Raw genomic sequence first — 14,060 nt, 5'->3', positions numbered from 1 at the left:
AAACAGTATTTTATGAAACTATAGCTAATTAATGAACTTTATAAAATAGATTTAAGCAAACAAAAAAGAGTAAAACTTTGTTTAATATACTGCATTTTCCTTTAATTACTCAGCTCTGATGTATCCACCCATTCAGCATTTAATTAGAGTTGTTGCTTGTAACACACTGAACTGGGCACTATTGAGAGCTCATGTAAGTTCTCAGAAAGTATGCACAATGGACATGTTTTATGTGTTTGTGCAGCTACAGGCTAGCACAAAACATGGAACATACTGAAAGTTAGAAATTGAGATGTGATTTGATAATTCACCTCACTTTTCCTTTAGTAGAGATAGTATATACATGTATATATAATTCCATCTGAGTATTACAGTATAAGATAATGCTAATATCTCACAGAATGGATTTTGATTAATATTTGAGAAAAGTATATTATGCTCAATATAATGTGCTGAATTCATTGGGAGAATTCAAATTCTACTTCTTTACGGAAGGAGGCCCTATTGGGAGACCATTTTGTCTAATCAGTGCAGATATAAGAATGGAATAAATAAGTCTGAAAGTAATGGAGCAATCCTTATTTTTTCAAGTCTTTGCATAATATTTTGTAATTCCACTTTCACAGAAACAAAGAGTACTGGAGAGATTAAAGATGGCCAGAAATATTCTACCTAATTTTCCTCAATCAAAAAACAGGGTTTGCAGGTGCCTACATTACATGTTGTTTTTAATTAATAGTAGCTCTGCCTACAGTAGAAACAGGACTAAATAAATACCTCGACATTTCAAGTGCCAACTAAATCCAAATTGAAGGTACTTGATTATGAGGCTTAGAAGTTTGAACTTTATTCTAAATACAATTGTGAGGTTTTACTATGGCAGCCAAAATGAAAGGGCAATGTGAAGCAGGTTGTGTGTAATGCCTCAGCAGTAATAGGGGTCTTCTTATTAAAATGGTGGTTACATGCATCTCTACATGGGATTTAATCACATAGAAATACACACACACACACATGCACACACACACACACATATACACACACGTACTCATACATAAAAAAAATCTGCAGATTACCTAGTATTAGTATGCCAATGTTGGTGTTCTGCTTGTGATAGCATTAGAGTTTCATAGGATCTCACCACTAGCAGCAAGAGCTTGGAACATCTGGGGATATGTGTACTACAGATCACTCTTTGAACATTTATTTCATAAAATATATTTATGAGAAAGTTTAGATGGGTATATATTAGAGAGAGTTGTTATAGAGGAGAAAGTGTTGGAGATAGATAGAGAGAAGTAGAGGGAGCTAGAGAAGAGATGAAAGAGAGAGATGAGAGAGAGAGAAAGAGAGAGAGAAAGGGAAAGAGAGAGAGAGAGAGAGAGAGAGAGAGAGAGAGAGAGAGAGAGAGAGAGAGAGAGAAAGACAGAGATTACTACATTACTGCCCTTTTTTTGCTTGAAGAAGTTCTGACTTTGGTAACAGGATGTGCTGATGTAAGGAAGGTCAGAGGGAAAGTCTTTCTGTAGAAACTCGTGTCTTATTTTTCTTCCACAAATACATTAAAAATCAACCATTTTTCTAACTCAAACGCTTTGACTTTTAGAAAGGAAAAGCAAAACGTATCTTAGGCACATACAATGTTCAAATAAAAGCAATATATATTTTCATAGTTTAGTATAACTACTGTGGAAGAGTAGCCTAAAGTCAGGAGTAACTAGTAAATGCTGCATATGAGTAGGCTGTCTGAAAACAGAGGATAAGTTCTTCTGACATTAAAGGAGGAGCCTTGACTATGCTTTAATCATATTTCTACTTTAGTTAAACTTTCCAGAGGCAGGACAAAATATACCGCAAGGAAGAGACCGCAGCACAGAAGTATAACATATTTAAGCAGAGGAGTTTCTAACACCTACATGTTTTTCCACCTATTTCTGTGATTGCAATAATTGTTTAAGGGAATAACTAACAGGTTCTTTAATTATATTCAATATATGTAATAATAAATTAGTTCTTTATTAACTCTATTTTACTCAGAAGAAAATGAAGCATGAGGTGACAAAATGACTGTCACTTGCAGCAGCCCTTAAAAAGATCATGTGAGTACTGAGACAACTCTGACTTCTATAAGTGCAGCCTTGACTATTATGTTAGTTAGGATTTGTTTGCTGTCATAAACACCATGATCAAAAGCAACTCATGGTTCTGGGTCTGCTTCTGCCCTTGGGGTATCCAGGCACCATTGTGCACCTGGCTAGATTGTATAGAAGGAGGCCTACCCAGACGGATAGGTATCATAGGACCTTAGTAGGCAGTGAGTGGGAAGAGAAACTGCATTCTCTGAGACAGGTTTCAGTGAACAGCTCTTTATTGAGGGTCAATAGGGGTTAAATAAACCTTGGGAAATGGAAAGGGGTGTTCGGGAGAGTATACATCATTGTCTAGTGCTGAGATGCTATGAATGCTTCATTTGTATAAAAAGGAACTCCAAATGCTTGCTGGACATGAAATTATAGGGAGAGAGGAAGTTAAACCTGTACACTGACTACCAGGCTACTTAGCTATTTCAAGAGTGGCAGAGGCGAGGGTCATGCTGGCATCGGAACATGCAGGGCCAGAGCAAACAGGGAACAGTCCTACTCCTGCTGCTTTCAGGATGAGATTTTCCATGTTTGGACAAATCTGGACCTTACCCTTGTTTTGTACTGACTCCCTGAATGGCATGGGTTTCTGGCCCCACAGTAGTTTGAGGAGAAAATAGCTTCTTTCACCACACAGCTTACTGTCCATAATAAAGAGTAGTCAGGGCAGACATGCAAGGCAGGAACTTAGAAACAGAACTGAAAGAGACCAGGAAGGAATGATTCTTACTCTATATAGCAGCTTCTATATACATGCCAGTGCCATCTATCAGGGTCATCACAGTCCACACTGAGATGCACCCTTCCATATCCATGATTAATTAAAAATGTGCCCCACAGACTTACTAACAAGTCAATCTGATGGAGGATTTTTGCTCAACTTGGAGTCACTCTTTCTAGACGACCACCCACTCCTTGCTTGGGTTGACAAAACTAAAGCTGCACATCCCTTATATTTTGTGACTGCATCAAACAAACAATTTATAGGAATTAGAAAAAGACTAAGCTATATATTCCAAGAAAAAATAGTAAAGCAAATTTTTCCTTCAAATTTGCCAAATGAAATGGTATGCATTTGCATAGAGCTTTCAATTAGATCACACTCCGAGAATGGTAAACAGAAGTTTAATTATCATTAAATGCTATATGGCAGCCTAAATTGTAAATTATAGATTTTATTGAAAAAAATCATCAGAAAACAAGTGTATCTCTTTCCAAAAGCTTTGGATTCCTCAAACATGCAACAAAGTGTTGATTTTTCTCACACCTTGACAAACAGAACAGAATATAATTACTGAAAAATGTACTACGTAGTTCACTCTTTTGATGCATTTTCGATGTTAAGCATAATCTGCTTCTGTTCCTTGAGACTAAAGTGTTCATTATATATCTTTATAAAAACGAAAAGTACTATTCAACTTTGATATTAAAATTAAATTCAGTATAGATTTGATCCTGGAGAGCAGTATCCATCACTGTTATGCCATCCTTAAAGAATTAAAAGACATTTAATGGCCTTGGTCAAAAACAAACAAACAAAAACAAAGCTAGTATGTAGTTGTTACAGATTTCCCTCATAGAGACTGCCCACAACTGGGAAGATCAGCAGCCATAGCAGGATTATGAGTACATTTGGATTCAAGGTGTCCCACCTGGTGATCTCCCTGCATCACTTGTTCTATTGGAGGAAAGATGTTTATAGGCCCTTTCTGTATTAGGAGATGGTTCTCTGTCCCTCTCCACAGGTACAGAAATAATTGAATGATTGATTGTTAAGAGGGATCACCTACTTTCCTCTGCTCTTTGTGGTATAACAGGTACAGAGACACCTATCACCTATCAAGAGCAATAAGATACAATGCAGAGAAATAGAAACTTACTGTTATGGATTAATTTTACAAAGAAATGAAAATATATGCCTTCTATTGCTGGGGAACAGATTCATTAAAGAAAACAACATTAAATTTGTGTTTTAATTCTATTTCCAGTTTTTGAACCAAAACCCACAGATTATTGTCCCAAATGTTACAGAAAAAGATAAAAATTAACAGAAAATCAAAGGAAAACAGTGGGAGTATGCGAAGAATTTTAAGCACACAGATATCAGAGTAAAAATACAGAATGGGATTATGATTAAAATCAAGCATTTTTTCACCAAAAGATGATTTTTAAGGTGTGTGTGTGTGTGTACATGAAATGTATGTTGGATCCCATCCAAGCATAAAGATGGTATCAGACTCTCTGAAGCTGTAATTACAGCTGTGACATGCCCAAAGTATGCACTGTGAACTTAATTCAGATCATCTGGTAGAGCAGGAAGCCCTCTTAACTTCTGCACCATCTCTCCAGTCCCAAAATAGAACCTAGTTTTCTTAAACCAAATGATGACATAGCTGGAATCTATGTAATCATGTAATTAGTATAAGATGCTAATAAACATACTTGATTTTATCATTTAAACTAAACATGAAAATTGGATTCTATTTTGGGATGAAATCATTGGCCACATTTAACAGATCAGAACTTGAGGACAGAGAGGGCCTTTCATTTGCCTGAGATAACAGAGCAAGTTAGTGGAGAAATCAGAATTAAAGAATTCATGCTGGTGTTCTAATTTAATCTATTAGACAATTTTGGTGTTCTGAAGTTTCAAGCCTTCATTCTACTGAAAGCTCTGGACTTTCTCCATTCTACACTAATTGTCATGCCAGCCTGCCTCATCTGTTCTTGTTTTCTAGTTATGTCCATCTACATTCTGGTAATTTCATGGCCAACAGATATTCATCTTGTCTCCTTTTCTCAAACCCTACCCATTGCTATACGCACCTTCAAAAAATTGCCTTAAAAGACCCCTTGAAAGTCCTCAGTTGCTCTTTTTGGCAAGAGTTTACAGTTGGCAATCTGACATTGAACTGTTTTAGGCCTTGATCTTGTGGCATGAACCTACTTTTCTATGCACACACCTAATTACTCCAGGACATTTGTTATTTATTTTTGTCAAAGACATTTTATCTTAATTTTTTTCATTTTCCCATGAATATGAAAGTTCATAGTTCCTTTTTTTTCTTTTTTTTTATTGGATATTTTATTTACATTTCATATGTTATCCCCTTACCCCATCCCCCACCCACCCGGGAACCCCCCATCCCCTTACCCCTCCTCCTTCTTCTCTGTGGATGTAACCCCCACCTACCCCCCCCCACTCCCACTTCCCCACCCTCAAAATTCCCACCCCCTGGGGTGTCCAGCCTTCATGAGGTCAAGGATCTCATCTTCCACCTGTGCCCAGCAGGGCCTTCTACTCTTACATATTCAGCTGAAGCCCTGGATCCCTCCATAAGTGCTCCCAGGCTGGTGGTTAGGACCCTGGGAGCTGTGGTTGGTTGGTATTGTTGCTCTCCTCATGGTGCCACAAACCCTTTCAGCTCCTTCAGTCCTCACTCTAACTCCTCCATTGAGAACCTCATGATCAGTTCAATGGCTAGTTGTGAGCATCTGCCTCTGAATATGTCAGACTCTTGAAGGCCTCTGAGGAGACATCCATATCAGGCCCTTATCGGCATGTACTTCCTGACTTCCACATCAGCATCTACCTTTGGTGACTGCATATGGGGTGGATACTCAGGTGGAAAGGTCTTCAAATGGCCCCTCCTTCAGTTTCTGTCCCTCACTTTGTCTCCATGTTTGCTCCCTTGAGTATTTTGTTGCTCCTTCTAAGAAGAACTGAATCACCCCCACTTGGTCTTCCTTTTTTATGAGCTTCATGTGGCTTGTGAGTTGCATCTTGGGCATTTCAAGGTTCTGGGCTAATATCCAATAATCAGTGAGTGAATACCATGTGTGTTCTTTTGTGATTGGCTTACTTCACTCAGGATGATAATTTCTAGTTCCATCCATTTACCTAGGAACCTCTCGAATTCATTGTTTTTAATAGCTGAGTAATAAGTTTCTGTAAGGCAAAGGACACTGTCAATAGGACAAAACAACAACCAACAAATTGGGAAAATATCTTTACCAATCCTACATCTGATAGAGGGCTAATATCCAATATATACAAAGAAGTAAAGAAATTAGACTCCAGACAACCAAATTACCCTATTAAAAAATGGGGTATAGAGCTTAACAAAGAATTTTCAATGGAAGAAACTCGAATGGCCGAGAAGCACCTAAAGAAATGTTCAATGTCCTTAGTCATCAGGGAAATGCAAATCAAAACAACTCTGAGATTCCATCTCACACCAGTCAGAATGGCTAAGATTAAGAACTCAGGGGATAGTAGATGCTGGCGAGGGTGTGGAGAAAGAGGAACACTCCTCCATTGTTGGTGGGACTGCAAGATGGTGCAACCACTTTGGAAATCAGTGTGGCGGTTCCTCAGAAAATTGGACATAGCATTACCCGAGGATCCAGCTATACCACTCCTAGGCATATACCCAGAAGATGCTCGAACATATAACAAGGACATATGCTCAATTATGTTCATAGCAGCCTTGTTTATAATATCCAGGAGCTGGAAAGAACCCAGATGTCCTTCAACTGAGGAATGGATTCAAAAAATGTGGTATATTTACAATATGGAGTATTACTCAGCTATTAAAAACAAGTTCATAGTTCCTTATTTGCAATCATTTTAGTTCTATTTCTCAATGTTTGTGTTTTGATTGAGACCCACAGAAATATGATTAGAATATAGTTTAAATGTAAAATGTTCCCTGGAGTTTATAGTTTATAGGTTTGGTCCCATTAGTGTTAATATTAAAAAGTGCTAAGAACATCAGAGCTTTGACATAATCAATGGAGTAATGGATTCATGGATTCAGACTTTGATGCATTAATGGGCATTGGTAGAGACTCGAAGGAAAAGCCTAGTTGAAGGAAGCCAGTCATTGTAGAAATCAGTCTTTGAAAGGCTACACTCTCTTGGTCCTCTCAGTCTGTAATCCCGCCACTGTGATGACCCTCTGTGTTTTCCACATGCTGCTGGCTGTGACTGTCCCTCAGCATAGGGCCATAGCAGTGCAGAAAAAGTGAACATTGAAAGCTCTAAAAACGGGAGTCAAAATATGTACTATAAATTTTAATTTTTATTGTTTTTAAATGTGTCTCTGTGTATGTGTGAATGTGTGCATACAGCTTCATGTGGAGACCAAAGCCTGAGGCTTCTGGTTGATTCCTTGGAGTTGCATGTCAACTACTGTAGGTGATAGGTCCTGAATACTAGGAGCACAATGTTAATCTTAACCCTAGAGCCATGACTACTGCCCCATCCTTTTTAGTTTAGGTTGATTGTGTCAAATCTATTCTCACAGTGACAAAAATATGATGGATACATTTGCTTTATTCAGAGTCATCTTTAGGACTGAATCTTTTCAACCCTCTTTCTGAGTTAGATGATATGTTCCTCTTCTTATTGTCTTCAATATTATCTCTTGCCATCCATTAAACAATATAATAATTATTTTTGTGTTATCACAGAATACCACAGAAACTGCATTTTTATATAAACTACATTCATTTTTCTTTACCCTGGAATAATTATACTTAGATTCTAGAACATATAGTTCCAAGGCTGTTAAGCTGTTCACTGTTGAAAATGCTCTAAGAGGCTCTAATGTGCAAAAATGGACATAGACATTTTTCCAAGCACGAATCAGTTCACATTTAGCTTCTCCTTTCTTATCTCAAATCATCTTAGGAACAATTATTATATTTATCATATTTACACCTGAGGTCCTGGTATATAGATTTTTTAAAATAAAAGTAACACAAAGAACCATGTATAGTGAACGTGCCATTAGGAGTACCTCCTTAGATAAGTACACACTAAGCAAACTTAGAAAATCTATGTCTTAATAGAGGTTTTATTTCTGTACTCATTGTCTGTCTTTTCAGATAACGATCTATGTGCATGTAAAAAAGGAACACTAAGGTAAAAAATAAGATATTGTCTATGTCTTCTTATTGTTCATTTTCCCCCTTTCCCCTAAATTCTTCATTGTGAGCTAACTAAAATCAAGAGGACATGGGAGATCTAAGTGAACAGCAGTTCCTGGGGATGAATATATATATATATATATGGTGTGTGTGTGTGTGTGTGTGTGTGTATGAGTCCCATGTTAGATTTTCACCACTCTAATAATTATCTGAATAATCAACTTCTAATGAGAAAATCTTTGCTTTTTGTCACAGTTGGGAGGTTCCAGACTAAGATAGAATGTTGGTGTTTTTATTCTAGGACGAAGCAATCTATTTTGGAGAGAGACTAAAGTGAATGTAAAGCTGCTCATCTCACAGTCAGAATATAAATGATATTGGAGGAGAACATCTACAATCTTCTTGAATGACATTTCCTTCATGAATGAAAGACCTCGAAGTGGCCTCTGCTTCTTAAACACATAGGCTAGTGGACAGCACTGATGGTACATATCACAATAACTATATTTAGAGACATGTATTTACTGACAAGTGCCAAATGTAATTCAACATACTGCTGATTTATTGCTGAGATGTGACTAAATCCATAGCTGCACAATTACCACTAGGTTACTAAGTAAAGGATTCACATGAGTTCACTGCACTGTTTCTAGTTTTTTGGTTGTGAACTCAGCTTTTAAGGGCTGAGCCATCTCTCTAGCCCAACTGCATTGTTTCTTATAATTATGGATTAATATATAATTATTTAAAATTTATACACAAAAATGTCATGTGAGCTATATGGAAATGTACTTGATAGAACCAAGGTCTACTTCAGAGATCTGAAGTAACAGTGGACAAGCAGAAATATTTCTCCTACAAATACAACATTTTTATTAAGGACAGAATCTATATTACTTAGCCAAATAGTGATAAATTTTAATAGGAGGTGACATAAGGATCCCAACTAATGGGAGAAATTTATTATAGAAAATAGACTATAGTAAATCAAAAATAAAATAAGTATTTGGGATCCCCCTGTATTCAACCTATGATAGGACATTTTTAATGGAGAGTTTTATACATAGACAAATTTTGATTAAACTCACCCTCATTGACCTGGTCCTACTTCAATTCCTACCTAAATCCCTAATTTCCCCCCAAATCCATGGTGCTTTTTATATTTGCATGGGTTCAGGACCATCTACTTCAGAACCAAAACTGGTCAACCTGCAGAAATGCATAGACAATGTCCAGTTCTAAAGAGAGCATCTGTCTCATATAGCAGCTCTCTTTTCATCAAACCTCAATGATCATAGACATGGGTGTGGAAAGACCATAAGAGTCAATAGCAATGTATATTTGCAGTGAAATTTTATTACAGGATATAAGAAGGAAGAATTCTTTAATCTATAATACTATTCAACAGGGAATGTCACAGATTATTGCAAGGATTAAAACTATGTCACCTAGATAAATTAAGAGGATTAATTTAAATGGACTTTTATACTGAAAACATGAAAGACAGACAGAAAGAAAGAAAGAAAGAAAGAAAGAAAGAAAGAAAGAAAGAAAGAAAGAGGGAAGCTTTCTAAATTATTCTTTATATAGAGATATGTTAAAATCTCATACATGGTATATAGAGTTTAATTGGCCACTGTATATAAAAATGTATACAGTCATGTTGATCAGGTTGGTATTATTGATGTTTTCAAATTTCCCTACCATTACATAGAGGTAAAAATAATAGCATTTATTTTACTCAGGGTTGAAAAAAAGGGAGAAAGTTTGTAGAAGGCATCTGGAAATCAATCATAGTATATTTTCTGACTAAATTTTTCTAATGAGTAAGTATAATGTTCTAGTTACAAAAAAAGAAAAAAGAAAAACAGGCTGATATCACAGAGAAATTCAAACTCAATTCCATGATCCTAAATCCCCAGGGTCACTTCTTCCTCTGAGTGGATGAACCTCACTTAATGGTCTGCATTGCAAGCTACTTATTCTGGGTTGAGCTATAAACACAAGCCCTCCTATTAATTTCAAATGATGCATTTCTATCTCTGGCTATGAATAAAACAGATCAATGCCACCCGCATGTTTTATTGGGGCTCCAGTGAAATGAATCTGTAGGGAGACAGCCAGCAGGATGGAGTTGACATGCAGATGAGATTTGTAAGTGAGGACATATTGATTATTTCCATCTCAGCTCAGGCAGTAATTCCACCCAATGCCGCTTCCCCTGTTTGAGCTCATTATTTATGCCATAAAAACACTATCTCAATGATAATAACAGGCTTCATTTACAGGCCAGAACATAAAACATTAGCGCTTAAGATTTCAGGAGGTAAGAGAAGAGGGAGAGAGAAATTTAACAAGTCCTAGAAAGATACAAAATTGCCAAGAGTTATCTTACAGCTTTTATTCCTTCAACAGGCAGGAATAAGAGCTGGTACTAGATTGCCAGGCTCTTTATTCATAATTCCAGACTTGTGCAAGTATTGGATTGATGGAGTGCTCAGAACATTCTCCAGGTTGAACACATTTTATGGTCTATGAAGTTAATATATATATATTTGATACATCATCTCAATTTTCATCCAGAACTAACCTGTATCTTCCTAGGTAGACTCAGGTGCCCTAAAACACATAGCCTTTCCTTTGTCAGCTCCTAGGTTCTGATATTTCCTGTAGATCTCCATTCTTATCTCTGATTCTCTGAGTTTTACTCTGCTTATCGTTGCCTTTGTTAACATGATATGATTTTCTTGGGATGTGATGTCTTGTTTTGAAAACTGACTACCTTTACCTAACCACATGTCCACTCAATTAGAAACTGTTCATGAACTAAATAACTCCTCAATATATAATTTAAATGCTATATTCAGTGTCTGAATTAGTCTATGCATATGATTTTGTTATTAAATAATGTAAAACATCCCTATGTTTGTTTGAATATGTTTGCCCAGGGAGTGGCACTATTAGGAGGTGTGGCCTTCTTAGAGTAGGTTTGGTTTTGTTGGAGAAAGTGTGTCACTGTAGGGGTTGGCATTAAGACTTTTGTTTTATCTGCCCGAAAGCCAGTCTTCTCCTATTTAACTTTGGACCAAGATGTGGAACTCTCAGATAGTCCAGCACTATGCCTGCCTGGACACTGCTGTGCTTCCTGCCATGATAATAATGGACTGAATCTCTGAACCTGTAAGCCAGCCCTAATTAAATGTTGCTCTTTATAAGTTTCCTTCCTTATGTTGTCTCTTCACAGCAATGTTAACCGTAACTAAGACAATCCCTATTTTGTTATTCTATTACATTTTACTTATTTATCAATTTATTTTTCTTCCTGGCTTAGGAGTTAAACCTACTCTTATATGGCCTTGGAAGACAGAGGAATTTGAATAGTTGGTTCTCTTCTTCCACCATGTGTGTTCCAGAGATCAAACTCAGATCATTAGATTTGATAGTAAGCATTCTTACCTGCTGTTGATCTCAGTAGCCCTAAAATCCCCTTTGTAGGGAACTCTAATAAACGTAATTCCACTCACCTCAATAATTAATGGATCTTAAAATGTTTTTGTCTCTTTTTGAGATGAGGATGGTCTCTCAGTTAATGAGACATGCACTCTACTGTGAAAGAATTTATGCCTTAAGCAGGAGTCAAAAATACACTATAATAAATAAATGTAATATAACAAGTATTACACAAAATAGTTTCAACGTATATAGTTAGAGACTCCAGCGAGGTAAGAAATAAGGACAATGGTGAAACACAACTTCATTGGATAAATAACTCCTCAGCTAAATGTAAAAATTACTAAGATTCTTCTACTCTTTATTTTCACATTAAAAGGTTTAATTATCCTAGAACCAAAGGAACACATCTATTGGGGACATTTAAGATTATAAAGCTTTGTATGTAAAAAAAGCAAGCCATCATCTGATACAGTAATAACTGCTACTGATATTAGATTTTTGCTGTAGACATTTTCCTATTTTGATTTTAATTACAAAAAACAGATATATAATTTACATGATAGTTTGTACTTACAGATTTTCATCTGGATATATGTTAGGAACTTAATTTCATTGTCATTGTACATTTTCTCTAATGACTGAAACATTTCCATTGTACAGATATTTCAAGCCTTATATTGCCAATTTCCTAAAACTGACACAGCATTATTAATGGTCTTTTGAGTATGAAACTATTTTAATGAACACACTAAAAAGTAACTACATACTCACAGGCATTATGATTGCTTTAGAATAAATTCTTAATGTTGTAGTTGTCAATTTCAGAAGGATTTTTTTTAAGTTGGGGAGAAATATCACACTGATGTATTTGAGAAATGGTCCATCAGTCTCTTTGCCTAGCAGTGGAAATCATAGGAGTATGATATTATAGACAGCTAATTGACATGAAGAATTAATGAAGAGTGTCTATTCTATGAGTAGTTATTCTTAGTTATAATTCAAATATTTGGATACATTCAAGCTCATGCCTGGGTGTGGATTAGATAGAAAAGTGAGAACCAAATTTGGAGTAAATGAGAAAAAATTATAAGCTTCCTTTTAAAAATTAACACCAGTCACATACATGTTTTAAATTACTTTTATTGCATTATCATTACTAAAATACTCTATGCATGTCACAAAAATAAATCTGAATTCTCTGATCATTCTGGAATAGCAACAGTTGCACTAACACCTGGTCTGATTATATCAACTAATTTATTCAACTCATAGATGTTTCTAAATGCATTAATTATTCAAGTATTTGCTCTTAACTAAAGTTTTATAGGAAAATGGGGAAATATGAGTTTTATTTACAATTGCATTTAAGAGTAATTCCTGGAGTTCTTCTGTTTTGTATGTAAATAGAGTAATCTATGTGTTGTGGGGTAGGAACATCTATGACTTACACATTGAATTTTTTACCTTTCATTGAGAGAGATCTAGAAGAATAACAGTAGCCTTCCTTCCTTTCTTTATTTTCCTGCATATGACAAGTGCCCTTGAATGGACTTATTTTTAAGATTGGAACTGTTAGGCAAAATTGCCTAGGAATATGTTTCTAAGCTTATTGTTTTTGGCTTTTTCAATAATGTGAGCTCGAGAAGTATACATCCTATACAGTCCCTGAAAGAGTAAGATTTGCTTTGTAACAGACCAAAGCTAAAGAGTGGTTACTTAAGGAACTTAAATTCCTTGTAGATAGCATCCATTTTATCTATATGTGAACTTATTGATATTTTGAAGTGCATTTGATTACTGCATGTGCCTTTCCCCTTTTCTTCAATTAATGATGTACTTAGAAAGATGCTAGGTTTTTTAAGATGTCTTCTCAAATAACTCAGTGCAAACTGAGTTGAGAAATACAAACAGCCATTGTCTGCTCAATACTTGTGTGTATGTATGTGTGTGTTTGTGTGTGTGTGTATATATAATATTCTATTCTATTATAATAATATTATTATATTACTATATTATATATTATATATAATGTATATACATATATATACTTACATATATAATTATTATCTGTTACACACAAAGTTGAAAATGCAACTATAAAAATATGAGAATATATATAGCACTTATTTAGTGTGTATATGTAATGCATATATAAGAAGCAGAATTTTCATTTAAAGGGGATACATTTATTTACGCTTTGATTCAATAACATTGATGTTTTAAGATGTTTCTTTTGTTTCATAAATATGCTCTATAAATAATTTAGACAGACCTGGTTCTCTTGAGAACTTCTAAATCTACTATTTTCAATTTCTTATTTATTTTGACAAATGACAAACAAAGATCCATTAAACTCAATTTACATTTTCTTAATTACATGTTAAAAGGTTCTGTTTTTCAAGTTTACTGGACATTTGCATTATTCATTTAGCAGACTGTTCAAAAATTTTCCCATTTTCATACTGGGTCGTTTGTCTTATCTCTTATTGACTTTCAAAAGCTCTTTGCATATTAATAAAGTTCTTCTGTATT

Source organism: Grammomys surdaster, unplaced genomic scaffold, assembly GCF_004785775.1.
Source record: "Grammomys surdaster isolate TR1022 unplaced genomic scaffold, NIH_TR_1.0 363, whole genome shotgun sequence".
In the NCBI taxonomy this organism is placed as follows: Eukaryota; Metazoa; Chordata; class Mammalia; order Rodentia; family Muridae; genus Grammomys; species Grammomys surdaster.
This window is presented reverse-complemented; position numbering follows the sequence as displayed.